Below are 13,789 nucleotides of genomic sequence, written 5' to 3'. Positions count from 1 at the left end.
TGCTGGGAAGGATTCTCCATTAGCCTGGCGCTCTGAAGTTGTGAAGCCCTCTGAGCATTCTGCAGGTATGTTCTCACTGTCCCACCAAGGCGTAATGTTTGACTGACTGGTAAGAAGCAGGTGACAGAAGCTTCTGTGGCTGTTGTGTTACAGGCGTGTCTGCAGGGACGACCTCACCAACTCCTACCTTGGATGCTGCACAAAAGGCCAGCTCCCATGGCAGGGGTGAGTAGTGTGTCCCTGCTGACCCCTCAGGCTGAGCCCTGCTTTTGTGGGGTCCATTCCTGGGAAATGGAACTACTTTCTTTTAAGGTCTTCCGACAGGAGAGACCAAAGTCATGGCAGGCAGGAAATTCCAGGACCCATTAGAAATCATGTGGCAAATGCTGAAGGAATGTCTGCAGAGAAGACAAGGTGGGTGCATTTCCCTCATGCTGCTCCTGGGACTCAGCAGCCGGGGGCTTTGGCTGCACATCAGGACACGCCGTGCCCGGCACAGCAGGAAGGGATCCCTGGCAGCCTCGCTGCCCCACTGCTGCTTTCACGCCCTGCAGGGCTGTTTCCCAGCCTGGCCTGGCTGCAGCTTCTGCCCAGCCTCTGCAGGAAGGCATTTGGCATCAGCTGGCAGACAGCCCCAAATGCACCACAGGCCATGCCCACCCTCAGATCCCCTGCAATTTCCTGGTGTCCAGGCAGATCAGATGTTGGGGCTGTTTGGGGAAGGAAGCAGCCTTGGGTTGTCCCAAAATCCTGGGTGTTTTCTGATCCTTATGCATTCCTTTCACAAGTGATGCCTCCTAAAATTGTCCCCTTCCCCATTCCCAGTCAGGAATGTTTTCATCTGATCCAGCTGTCTCTTTTCCATTCTCCAGAAATGAAAGGAGAGCCTGCGGAGAAAGAAGCATTTCCCGGAGGAAGCAGTGGTTGCATGCCAGCCTCAGCTCCAGGAAGGGAGGCCATGCCAGGCACAGGCACAGGAGGTAATTGCTGTGCCTCTGGGCCTGAGTCCTGCTGAGGCTTGAGCTGCCCTCTCTGCTGTTTGGCAGTGCAGGCACAGCCTGGACTAGAGCAGCACAGCCCAGGGGAATTATCCCGAGCAGGCTCAGGGCACTGAGCAGTCCTGCTGGGGTCCCTCCATGGGAGACATGTCCTGAAACCTGGGAGCGACTGCACGGGGTGCCCACGGTGGGGAAAGGACAGAGGGGGAGAGCAAGGCTCCAGTGTGTCCTGAGAGGGCCTGGCTGTTTGCCCTTGGGATCTGGGGGGTTTCCCCACAGAAGGAGGGCAGGAGGGACAGAGGGAGGGCAGGATGGATAGCTGTGGCACTGCCTGCTGCAGTTTTCCCCCATGCTTTAGGGAGGATTTCTTCTGTGTGTGAGGGGGAGAGTCCCAGGTCCCTGCACTGCTGCAGCCACCCCTCCCAGGGATGTTGCTGAGGGCAGGGAAAGAGTGTGGAGAGTGACCAGGAGCCAGCCCAGAGCTCCCCAGGCCCCTGGGCAGCTTTGGCCATGTCTATTCACATCTGGCTCCCATGGCCTTACCCGACTCCCTGGCAGTGCCCAGTTCCCTGTGGCAGAAAGAGATCCCAGCACACACTGGAAAATGTTCTCATCTGTGCTGCATTGTAGATGAGGGTGCTGGGAAGGCTTCTCCATCAGCTTGGATGAATAAAGTTTTGAAGCCCTTGGAGCCTCCTGCAGGTATGTTGTCAGTGTGCCACCAAGGAAGAATTGTAGACAAGCGGGCAGGCACCAGGTGACAGAAGCTTCTGTGGCTATTGTGTTACAGATGTGTCTACAGGGAAGACTTCTCCAGCTGCTACCTTGGATGCTGCACTCAAGCCCAGCACCCATCTCAGGGGTGAGTAGTGTGTCCCTGCTGACCCCACAGGCTGAACCCTGCTTTTATGGGATCCATTCCTGGGAAATGGAAATATTTTTCTCTAAGGTACTCCAACAGGGAAATTCCAAGATACAACAGATAAGATATCCCTGGAACCATCCAAACAGATGAGGCAAGAGCTGAAGGTAAGAGAAGGTGGGTGCATTTCCCTCATGCTTCCCCTGGGAGTCAGCAGCCAGGGGGCTTTGGCTGCACAGATGGACACGCCATGCCCGGCACAGTGGGAAGGGATCCATGGCAGCCTCGCTGCCCCGCTGCTGCTTTCACGCCCTGCAGGGCTGTTTCCCAGCCTGGCCTGGTTGCAGCTTCTGCCCAGCCTCTGTAGGAAGTTATTTGGCATCAGCTGACAGGCCATGCCCAAACTGTAAGACACCCTGAGATCCCCCACTATATCCAGCCCTGCAGATTAGGAAAAGGGTGGCTGTTTGGAGGTGGAAGTGCTCTCATCATGCCACTGTAACCTGGCCATTTTCCTGCTCCATAAATTTCACAAATATTACCTCTGATGCCACCGCCCAAGTGGGGAACAGCCCCATCTGATGCAGCTGTCTCCCTTCCTTTGTCAAGAGATGGACATAGTGCTTCAGTGGAAGGTGGCATTTCTTGAAGGAAGCACTCCATCTTCGGTGCGAGCCCCTGCTGCAGGAAGGAAGGCAAAGCCAGACACGGGCACAGGCACAGCAGGTAATTGCTGTGCCGGGCTCAGGCCTGGCCGGGGCTGTGTGGCAGCAGCTCTTCCCCCAGGGCCTGCCCTTGCCCGGCCTTGCAGCAGCCAAAGCTGGAGGCGCCTCGGCTTCCAGGCCTCTGGAGCTGGTTCAGAGCCCCGGGGAAACCGGACTGGTGCAGCAACGTCCCTGGCGCTGCAGCTGCTGCGGAGCTGGCCCTGAGTGCCCAGAGGCCCAAGGCACAGGAGCAGCCCCGAGCGGGAGCCCTGCCGCCAGCCCAGGGCCAGAGCCAGCCCTGGCACACAATGGAAACAGTTCTCATCTTGGTTTGCTTCCAGACTGGGATGCTGGGAAGGATTCTCCATTAGCCTGGCGCTCTGAAGTTGTGAAGCCCTCTGAGCATTCTGCAGGTATGTTCTCACTGTCCCACCAAGGCGTAATGTTTGACTGACTGGTAAGAACCAGGTGACAGAAGCTTCTGTGGCTGTTGTGTTACAGGCGTGTCTGCAGGGACGACCTCACCAACTCCTACCTTGGATGCTGCACAAAAGGCCAGCTCCCATGGCAGGGGTGAGTAGTGTGTCCCTGCTGACCCCTCAGGCTGAGCCCTGCTTTTGTGGGGTCCATTCCTGGGAAATGGAACTACTTTCTTTTAAGGTCTTCCGACAGGAGAGACCAAAGTCATGGCAGGCAGGAAATTCCAGGACCCATTAGAAATCATGTGGCAAATGCTGAAGGAATGTCTGCAGAGAAGACAAGGTGGGTGCATTTCCCTCATGCTGCTCCTGGGACTCAGCAGCCGGGGGCTTTGGCTGCACATCAGGACACGCCGTGCCCGGCACAGCAGGAAGGGATCCCTGGCAGCCTCGCTGCCCCACTGCTGCTTTCACGCCCTGCAGGGCTGTTTCCCAGCCTGGCCTGGCTGCAGCTTCTGCCCAGCCTCTGCAGGAAGGCATTTGGCATCAGCTGACAGGCCATGCGCAAACTGTAACACACCCTGAGATCCCCCACTATATCCAGCCCTGCAGATTAGGAAAAGGGTGGCTGTTTGGTGGTGGAAGTGCTCTCATCATGCCACTGTAACCTGGCCATTTTCCTGCTCCATAAATTTCACAAATATTACCTCTGATGCCACCGCCCAAGTGGGGAACAGCCCCATCTGATGCAGCTGTCTCCCTTCCTTTGTCAAGAGATGGACATAGTGCTTCAGTGGAAGGTGGCATTTCTTGAAGGAAGCACTCCATCTTCGGTGCCAGCCCCTGCTGCAGGAAGGAAGGCGATGGCATACACGGGCACAGGCGCAGCAGGTAATTGCTGTGCCGGGCTCAGGCCTGGCCGGGGCTGTGTGGCAGCAGCTCTTCCCCCAGGGCCTGCCCTTGCCCGGCCCGGCAGCAGCCAAAGCTGGAGGCGCCTCGGCTTCCAGGCCTCTGGAGCTGGTTCAGAGCCCCGGGGAAACGGGACTGGTGCAGCAACGTCCCTGGCGCTGCAGCTGCTGCGGAGCTGGCCCTGAGTGCCCAGAGGCCCAAGGCACAGGAGCAGCCAGGAGCGGGAGCCCTGCCGCCAGCCCAGGGCCAGAGCCAGCCCTGGCACACAATGGAAACAGTTCTCATCTTGGTTTGCTTCCAGACTGGGATGCTGGGAAGGATTCTCCATTAGCCTGGCGCTCTGAAGTTGTGATGCCCTCTGAGCATTCTGCAGGTATGTTCTCACTGTCCCACCAAGGCGTAATGTTTGACTGACTGGTAAGAACCAGGTGACAGAAGCTTCTGTGGCTGTTGTGTTACAGGCGTGTCTGCAGGGACGACCTCACCAACTCCTACCTTGGATGCTGCACAAAAGGCCAGCTCCCATGGCAGGGGTGAGTAGTGTGTCCCTGCTGACCCCTCAGGCTGAGCCCTGCTTTTGTGGGGTCCATTGCTGGGAAATGGAACTACTTTCTCTTAAGGTCCTCTGACAGGAGAGACCAAAGACATGGCAGGCAGGAAATTCCAGGACCCATTAGAAATCATGTGGCAAATGCTGAAGGAATGTCTGCAGAGAAGACAAGGTGGGTGCATTTCCCTCATGCTGCTCCTGGGACTCAGCAGCCGGGGGCTTTGGCTGCACATCTGGACACGCCGTGCCCGGCACAGCAGGAAGGGATCCATGGCAGCCTCGCTGCCCCGCTGCTGCTTTCACGCCCTGCAGGGCTGTTTCCCAGCCTGGCCTGGCTGCAGCTTCTGCCCAGCCTCTGCAGGAAGGCATTTGGCATCAGCTGACAGACAGCCCCAATTGCACCTGCTGACAGAGAGTCCATGCCCACCCTCAGATGCCCTGCAATTTCCTGGTGTCCAGGCAGATCAGATGTTGGGGCTGTTTGGGGAAGGAAGCAGCCTTGGGTTGTCCCAAAATCCTGGGTGTTTTCTGATCCTTATCCATTCCTTTCACAAGTGATGCCTCACCTTCCCCATTCCCAGTGAGGAATGTTTCCATCTGATCCAGCTGTCTCTTTTTCATTCTCCAGAAATGAAAGGAGAGTCTGTGCAGATGGAAGCACTCCCCAGAGGAAGCAGTGGTTCCATGCCAGCCTCTGCTGCAGGAAGGGAGGCCATGCCAGGCACAGGCACAGGAGGTAATTGCTGTGCCTCTGGGCCTGAGCCCTGCTGAGGCTTGAGCTGCCCTCTCTGCTGCTTGGCAGTGCGGGCACAGCCTGGATTGGACCGGCACAGCCCAGGGGAATTATCCCGAGCAGGCTCAGGGCACTCGGGTACTGAGCAGTCCTGCTGGGGTCCCTCCATGGGAGACATGTCCTGAAACCTGGGAGTGACTGCACGGGGTGCCCACGGTGGGGAAAGGACAGAGGGGGAGAGCAAGGCTGCAGTGTGTCCTGAGAGGGCCTGGCTGTTTGCTCTTGGGATCTTGGAGCTGTCTCAGCAGAAGGAGGGCAGGAGGGAGTGTAGGAGGGAGGGATGGATAGCTGTGGCACTGCCTGCTGCAGTTTTCCCCCATGCTTTAGGGAGGATTTCTTCTGTGTGTGAGGGGGAGAGTCCCAGGTCCCTGCACTGCTGCAGCCACCCCTCCCAGGGATGTTGCTGAGGGCAGGGAAAGAGTGTGGAGAGTGATCAGGAGCCAGCCCAGAGCTCCCCAGGCCCCTGGGCAGCTTTGGCCATGTCCATTCCATCTGGCTCCCATAGCCTTACCCGACCCCCTTGCAGTGCCCTTTTCCCTGTAGCATTAGGGGTTCCCAGCATGCCACAGATATGGTTCTGATCTCTGCTCCCTTTTAGACTGGAGTCGTGACATGGGTTTTCAGGAAGTCCTGATGAAGGATGGTTTGAAGTTCCTGGAGGATGCTGGAGGCAAGTTTTCATTCTGCCTTTCCTGAGTGAATAATCAGGATCAATGCAACAAAAGCTCATTTATAAACCATTTCCCTTAACATTATGTAAGGGCTGAAGGATTCTGAGAATCTTTCCCTGCTCCCTTCTGGATCCCTGAGGGATCCCACAGGATCGCTGTCAGTGGGAGGAAGGAGCATTGATCTTTCAGTCCTCCTCCCGTGTACTGTGCCAGTGTGTCCTTCCGCGTGCTCTGTGCAGTCAAAGAGAAGAGCAGAGAGGGAAGGGGCCGGGCCCAGGGCTGTGCCCCGGGGCTGAGCCTTGTGGGCAGCCTGAGGATCTCCTGCAGTGCCACAGGAGATCTTCTGTCCTGCCTTTCTCTGCAGCTGAACCTGCCGGTGAAGGCCCCACATCCAGGACTGAGGCTCTGGGAGATGCTGAGGGTAGGTCAAGGCCTTTCCCCTGGGAGAGCTGCCAGCTCAGAGCCCAAAGCTGGGCCAGGGAGGCATTGCTGCAGGTGCCAGCACAGAACCATGCACGTGTGTGCCCTCACCCTGCACGATCCCCTCACCGCTGCTGCGTCTCAGTGGTGCCCGTGCAGATCAGCAGAGATGGCAGAAGCTTCTGTGGCTGTTGAGTTACAGGTGTGTCTGCAGGGAGGACTTCTCAAGCTCCAGGGCTGGATGCTTGGCCCCAACTCAGCTCCCATGGCAGGGGTGAGTAGTGTGACCCTGCTGACCCCACAGGCTGAGCCCCGCTTTTGTGGGATCCATTCCTGGGAAATGGAACTACTTTCTCTTAAGGTCCTCCAAAAGTAAAGACCCAAGATACTGCAGCCAAAACGTCTCATGAGGCAGATGAATTCCTGAGACAAACACAGAAGGAAGCACCCCGAGGACAAGGTGGGTGCGTTTCCCTCATGCTTCCCCTGGGACTCAGCAGCCGGGGGCTTTGGCTGCACATCTGGACACTCCGTGCCCGGCACAGCAGGAAGGGATCCATGGCAGCCTCGCTGCCCCGCTGCTGCTTTCACACCCTGCAGGGCTGTTTCCCAGCCTGGCCTTGCTGCAATTCCTCCCCAGCCTCTGCAGGATGGAATTTCGCATTAGCTGATAGGGTGCCCCAACTGTACCGTGGGCCTGAGATCCCCTGCCATTTCCCAGTCTCTGAGAAGATCAGGAGGTGCAGCTGTTTGCTCATGGGAGTGCACTAGCCCAGCTCCAATTACCTGGGCTTTTTCCTGATCTTTACCTGTGACTTAGACAAGCATTGCCTCATGAAGGTGCCCCCTCCCCAGTGGGGAGTGTTTCCATTTGATCCAGTTGACCCTTTTTCCCTTGTTCAAGTGATGGACCAAAAGGCTGTGCAGAAGGAGGAGCACCCAGGGAGAAGCAGTGGCTCATTGTCAGCTCGAGCTGCAGGAAGGAAGGCAATGCCAGACACGGGCACAGGCACAGCAGGTAATTGCTGTGCCGGGCTCAGGCCTGGCCGGGGCTGTGTGGCAGCAGCTCTTCCCCCAGGGCCTGCCCTTGCCCGGCCCGGCAGCAGCCAAAGCTGGAGGTGCCTGGGCTTCCAGGCCTCTGGAGCTCGTTCAGAGCCCCGGGGAAACGGGACTGGTGCAGCAACGTCCCTGGTGCTGCAGCTGGTGCGGAGCTGGCCCTGAGTGCCCAGAGGCCCAAGGCACAGGAGCAGCCCCGAGCGGGAGCCCTGCCGCCAGCCCAGGGCCAGAGCCAGCCCTGGCTCCCGACTGGGCAGGGGCTGCGCTGGGTCCTGACAGGGCCTGAGCCTGTCCCCTGGGGCTGGGGGAGCTGTCACGGGGCAGGGAGGGCCAGGGCTGGCAGTGGCTGCTCAGGGATGGCTTTGGCCCGTGTCCCTGGCAGCAGCCACTGCCCAAGCAGCTGCGCTGCCCCCGGGCTCTCCTCCCGGCCTGCTGGGCTTTGTTGGCTGGCACAGCCTGTGCCAAGGGCCGGCAAGGTGCCTGCAGGCCCCAGCTCTGGGGGAAACAGAGAACGTCCTGCCTGTATCCACCGTGCTGCCAGCTCAGCAGTGCAGCACAGCACGGGCTCACGCTCCCCATTGCTCCCACAGATGCAGCCGGCACCACAAGACCTGTTCCCAATGCCCAGGATGGCCTCGGAAGGGGTTTCTGTCAGGGAACCGGCTGCTGGCTAGGGTGTCTGGCAGGCATGCTTTATTTGGAGCTTGTCTTCATGTTGTGCTGCTTTGGAATCGGGTATTCCTGGAACAGAAAACAGTGAGTGTTTTGTTGCTCTCCCCCTCCAACAGCTTCTTTTGAAAGTCTAACGTGGACAGGGAACATTCCCATTGAGGCTGCAGTGGAGTTGTGGCCATTCCATGATTGTCCAAATAACTCTGGTGAGGCTTCTGCTGCTGCCCAGTGCTTCCAGTGGCCTCTCAATTGCTGGGCCTTGTTCTGGGGGCCCCGCTGGGGCTGCAGCCAGAGCTGGCTCCCACTGAGGCTGCCTGGCCAAGAGCAGCTCCAGGGGCACGGGGCAGAGGCAGAGGGAGGTGGGGAGGAGAAAGAGCAGGGCCGAGGTTGCCCTTGAAAGGCAGAGGTGCTCTGGGACCCACTCCTGGCCAGAGACCCTGCCCAGAGCCGTGCCCTGCTGGCCGGGGCCTTGAGGGGCAGCTGTCCAGCTGGGCCCAGCTGTGCCAGCAGCTCCAGCCGTGCTGGGGAGCCTTGCCAGCTCTGGGCCCTGCTGTGCACGAGGGTCCCTGTGTGCCACTGGCAGCTGGGGCCTCAGCCACCTCCTCTCTGCACAGGAGCACCTCGGGACAGGAGTTGGAAGACGGTGGCTGCACCTCACACCCAGACAGCGTGAGCAGCTCCTCCAGCAGCAGGAACGGCCCGGACAGCCCTGTCAAGTCTTCTGTGAAGAGGACCCCAGAACAACCAACTACGAGGGAACCTCCTTTTACCCCGTAGATCCCACTGCCACCTGCTCTCCCCATGGGCCTCCCCAAGCTGCCTTCATCCCTTTTTTTATCTTTGTCTGTCCCATCCCAGCCAACTCGAGTACCTCTAGGGACCCCAGGACCAGCCCAGCACCCTCCAGCCCTTCCTGAGACCAACACATCCCTCCCTCTGCCCCTGAGCCCCCTGGCCTTTCCCTCTAGGAATCACTGAAGGTGACACCCCCCCACCCCTCCCCCCCACCCCCCCCCGCTTGCAGGGTAGGCAATGGCCTATTCTTCTGTTTAAATAAAGAGAAGGATCTGTGTTGTGGTTTCAAAGCAAAACCAGTGAGAGACTCCAAGTCAGAAATACAATTTATTAGGAAAAGGGAAAAAAAAAACAAAATACATGCAATAATACAAAAGAAAAACCACTGACAGGCTCAGAATACAGCCTGCTGACACTCTGCTAGTTAGGGTGGTGGAAGCAGTCCAGATGAAATGAACTTGTGGAAGTGGTGATCCTGTAGAAACAATCTGGTAGCTCTCATCCTCTGGAAAAGCAGTGGGTAAGGGTGGTGGTTCCTCTGGGAATCCAGTGGAAAGACTGCTTGTTGTGTCCCAAAACCCAGATTATATCCAGCTGGGGATGCTTAGCTCCTCCCCCATGGGCAGAGCATCTCACAGTGGGCTGATATCATTCTGCCTCATGCTGTGGGTCCTTGATTAGCCATTAAACAGAAATGGCTCTGGGAGGGAGTTCTCTCTGAGTCATGTGGCAAGACATTGATGGGCCCATTAACAGGAGATAAGGAAGAAAGCAATGCCCCTCCTGGTTTCAGCAGCTCTTGAGGATGGGAATAGAACATAATTTTATATTTTAACCTAGGACATAATCTAACCCTTCTTCTATTACCATCTATACCCAAACCAATATCCTCTTATAATATATATGTATCTATCTATATATATATGTATAATATAAAATGAAGCTTTACACACAATTCTCGCTTAAAATTAGGTTAGATTTCCTTGTGGTACACAACGACTTTCCTTGTCCTTCTGCATTACCCAGCCAGTGCAACCAGGTCCTTGAGCAAAAATTCTCACAGATGGGTTTGCCCTTGCTTGCGGTGGGATTAATCCAAACAGTCTTTCCTAAAATACCTTTCATGTGTATCACAGGAGCTTTGTCTCCATCCCCTGTGTGCAGGGGTTCAGACTGGGCAGCACCAGGATTGATAGGTCCTCAGGTGTTGACCATCCAGATGGCTTTTGCTAAGTTCAGTTCCCAGTTCCTGAAGGTTCCTCCACCAAGTGCCTTCAGGATAGTCTTAAGTATTCCTTTGCATGGTTCAACTTTCCCGGCAGCTGGTGTGTGATAGGGGATATGATATGTCCTTTCAATGCCATCTTCTCTGGCCCAGGTGTTGATAAGGCTGTTCTTGAAATGAATTCCATTGTCCGACTCAATTCTCTCAGGGTTGCCTTGTCTCCACAGGATTTGCTTTTCTAGGCCCAAGATGGTGTTCCAGGCAGTAGCATGAGGCACAGGGTAGGTTTCCAACCACTCTGTGGTAGGTTCTACCATGGTCAGCATGTAGCGCTTGCCTTGGCGGGTTTGGGGAAGCGTGATGAGGTCAGTTTGCCAGGCTTCCCCATACATGTACTTCAACCATCGCCCACCGTACCACAGAGGCTTCACCCGCTTGGCCTGTTTGATTGCAGCGCAGCTCTCGCAGTTGTGGATGACCTGTGAGATGTTGTCCATAGTAAGGCCCACCCCTCGGTCACGGGCCCATCGCTATGTTGCATCTCTCCCCTGACGACCAGAGGCACCGTGGGCCCAACGAGAGAGCTAGGAATGATTCTCCCTTGTGCTGCCAGTCTAGATCCACCTGTGATACTTTCACCTTGGCAGCTTGGTCCACCTGTTTGTTGTTGTGATGCTCTTCATTAGCCCGACTCTCGGGTACATGCACATCCACATGTCGAATCTCACGGTCAGCCTCTCTACTCGGGTGGCAATGTCCTGCCAAATCTTGGTGGCCCAGATGGGTTTCCCTCTGCGCTGCCAGTTGGCCTTTTTCCAGCAATGCAGCCATCCCCACAGAGCATTAGCTGCCATCCATGAATTGGTGTAGAGATAGAGCCTCGGCCACTTCTCTCGTTTGGCAATAGCCAAAGCCAGCTGGACAGCTTTAAGCTCTGCAACCTGACTTGATCCAGCTTGTCTCTCAGTAGCTTGTGCAACTTGTCCTGTGGGGTTCCAGGCTGCAGCTTTCCATTTCCGGTTAGTGCCTATAATTCAGCAGGAACCATTAGAGAAGAGGGCATATTGTCTGTCAGGCTCCGGTAGCTCACTATATGGTGGGGCTTCCTTGGCACGTGCCACTTGCTCCTCTTCTTCTTCAGAAGACAATCCAAAAGTCTCCCCTTCAGGCCAGTTTGATAGAATTTCCAGAATGCCAGGGCCATTTGCATTTCCAATCTGGGTGCGCTGCGTGATGAGGGTAATCCATTTGCTCCATGTGGTATCGGTGGCGTGATGTGTGGAAGGAACATTTCCTTTAAACATCCAGCCCAGCACTGGTAGCTGGGGTGCCAGAAGCAGCTGCGTTTTGGTGCCAGTTACTTCTGAGGCAGCTTGAACTCCTTCATAGGCAGCCAAGATTTCCTTCTCTCTGGGAATGTAGTTTGCTTCAGAGCCTTCATAGCTCCATCTCCAGAGTCCTAGTGGTCAGCCTTGAGTCTCACCAGGCACCTCTACCAAAGACTCCAGGACAAACCATGGTTCCCAGCTGCAGAGTAGAGCACATTCTTCACCTCTGGTCCCATCCTGACTGGGCCAAGGGCTACCGCATGAGCGATTGCCTGCTTAATCTGGGCAAGGGCTTGTTGCTGTTCAGGACACCAGTGGAAATCGTTCTTCTTGTGGGTAACAAGGTAGAGAGGGCTCACAATCTGCCTGTCCTAGGGAATATGCATTCTCCAAAAGCCTACGGCACCTAGGAAAACTTGTGTTTTCTTCTCCTTGGTAGGTGGAGACAGAGCGGTGATCTTGTTGATTAACAGGATGATAAGGAAGAAACAATGCCCCTCCAGGTTTCAGCAGATCTCGAGGATGGGAAAAGAATACATGTTTATACTGTAACCTAGGACAAGCGGTCACCCCAGTGTCCAGGTGGCAGCAGCAGCAAAGCCCAACCAGCACCAGCACTGACTGAGCTCCATGCCCAGGAGGAGCCGTGGATGCCCACGGTATGGGCAGGCAGAAGCCAGGCAGGGGCTGCTGTTGAAATGGAGGTTTTGGGGGGTTCAATTAAGTTAGCAATATGGACTAAGCATTTAAATTTTAAATTGTAGAATTATGTGTTGAATTTTAACCTTTTACTTAAGAAACCTCTGCCAAGGTACAAAGGGCATAGGAAAATGCAAATTTCTGAAGCTTCTTGCTATGAAGGACAATACCAGTGTCATAAACAGGGCAGGAGAGCTTTCTCCTTTTTAATGCCTTTATTAAAAACATTCAGCTCAGGTTGTGGGAAACGACAGGTCGCCCGCACCCCCGCTGCTCCCAGGAGTGGCACAGAGGAGGAGGATGATGCAGCTGTGCCCGCTGGTATGCAGGCAGAGCTGGGGCTTCCATCCTCGAGGGAGTAGTGGGAATTCCACTTTTTTGGTCTAACATTCCAGGTCCTCTTTCTAGCTGACATCCTTTCAGGTTAGGGTGAGGAGTAAAAAGGATCTTAGCAGATACTGGATTAAGTTCCTCACCTTTAGACATTACTTAGGTTTCATAATTCCATGTTGGCTTGTTGTTTTTAGTTTTTTTTTCCTGGAAAATTGCAAAATTTGGTGAAATGCATTCTCATCTGCATACTAGCTCTGATGTCACCTCCCCCTGCTACCTTCAGGCTCCTGGGAAGCAGCAGGGGGACAATTGCGCTTGATTTCTAACCATTAACAGGTAATTGAAGAAAAACTATTAACAAGAGGTGATTGCTACATGAAGCTATCAACAACAAATAGTCAACATTTCAACTCTCAGCATCTGGCCCAACCTGTTTAACTTTGCAGCCTTAAAAAAAATGGATAATTTGTTGGGGAGAACACCCCAGGTGTGGAGACACGAGGCTTGACTCCATTTCAGAAGGCTGATTTATTATATTTTCTATTAAAATACTACGTTAAAACTACACTAAAACAACAGAGAGGAAAAAATGACCAGAAGGCTACAAAGAAGAAGAACAGAATGGAATGCATAACAAAAATCTTGTGACTGCTCACAGGCTCAACACAGTTGGCTGTGATTGGTCATGAAGTGAAAACAATCCACATGGACCAATGGAAGATGCACCTGTTGCATTCCACAGCAGCAGATAGTTATTGTATGCAATTCTTTCCTGGGGCCCTCAGCTCCTCAGGAGGGGAAAAATCCTAGAAAAGGATTTTTAATAAAATATCATAGCTACAGATAACTTTTTTACTCATAAGGCCAGGAGAAGACCAGGGAATTCAGGAAGCCTAGACTAAGGAGCTCCTCTGTCTCCAAGTTGATGGACAGAAGTGGTATGTATTCCTTTCTTTTTTTTAGGGTTGGCTACTGGTAAGTCACATAAGAGACGTCTTTGTGTGCAGTTTTGCACAAGCAGTTTGCAAGCAATCGTCTGCCGGGGAGAGGCCGGTGGTGGGGGGTCCCCAGCTGACAGAGCAGCTGGCGGAGCGTTGGTTTGAACTGTGATTGTGTATGGTTATCACGTCTGGACGTGCGTGCTTGTGTGTGTGAGTGAACGGTGAAACATGCTGCGGGGAGTGAGGTCTTGGTTTAGTTTCTCTGGTAACTGTGGTTTTTCAAAGAACATTTCAAGGGCGCCGGGTCGCCGTGAGCGTGGCGCAGGTCGGCGCGGCGGGCAGAGGCGGCGCAAAGCCGGGGCAGCGGCGGCCAGTCGGCAGCGCATGGGAGAGCAAGCAGCGCATGCCCAGCGC

General features: G+C 55.0%; 2 long non-coding RNA genes across 2 annotated transcripts in view; both read left to right on the top strand.

The window, feature by feature from the left end:
* Positions 1-13,789, top strand: part of LOC135308324 (uncharacterized) — a 172,265-nt gene that overhangs the window by 46,564 nt on the left and 111,912 nt on the right. The gene's annotated exons all lie outside the window — the stretch shown is intronic.
* LOC135307264 (uncharacterized) lies at positions 5,069-7,344 on the top strand. The gene is made up of 6 exons (XR_010367971.1): positions 5,069-5,178; positions 5,834-5,905; positions 6,271-6,327; positions 6,529-6,600; positions 6,688-6,786; positions 7,231-7,344. It is a non-coding gene; the product is annotated as an uncharacterized LOC135307264 (long non-coding RNA).

Source organism: Passer domesticus, chromosome 9 (genome assembly GCF_036417665.1).
Source record: "Passer domesticus isolate bPasDom1 chromosome 9, bPasDom1.hap1, whole genome shotgun sequence".
In the NCBI taxonomy this organism is placed as follows: Eukaryota; Metazoa; Chordata; class Aves; order Passeriformes; family Passeridae; genus Passer; species Passer domesticus.
This window is presented reverse-complemented; position numbering and strand designations above follow the sequence as displayed.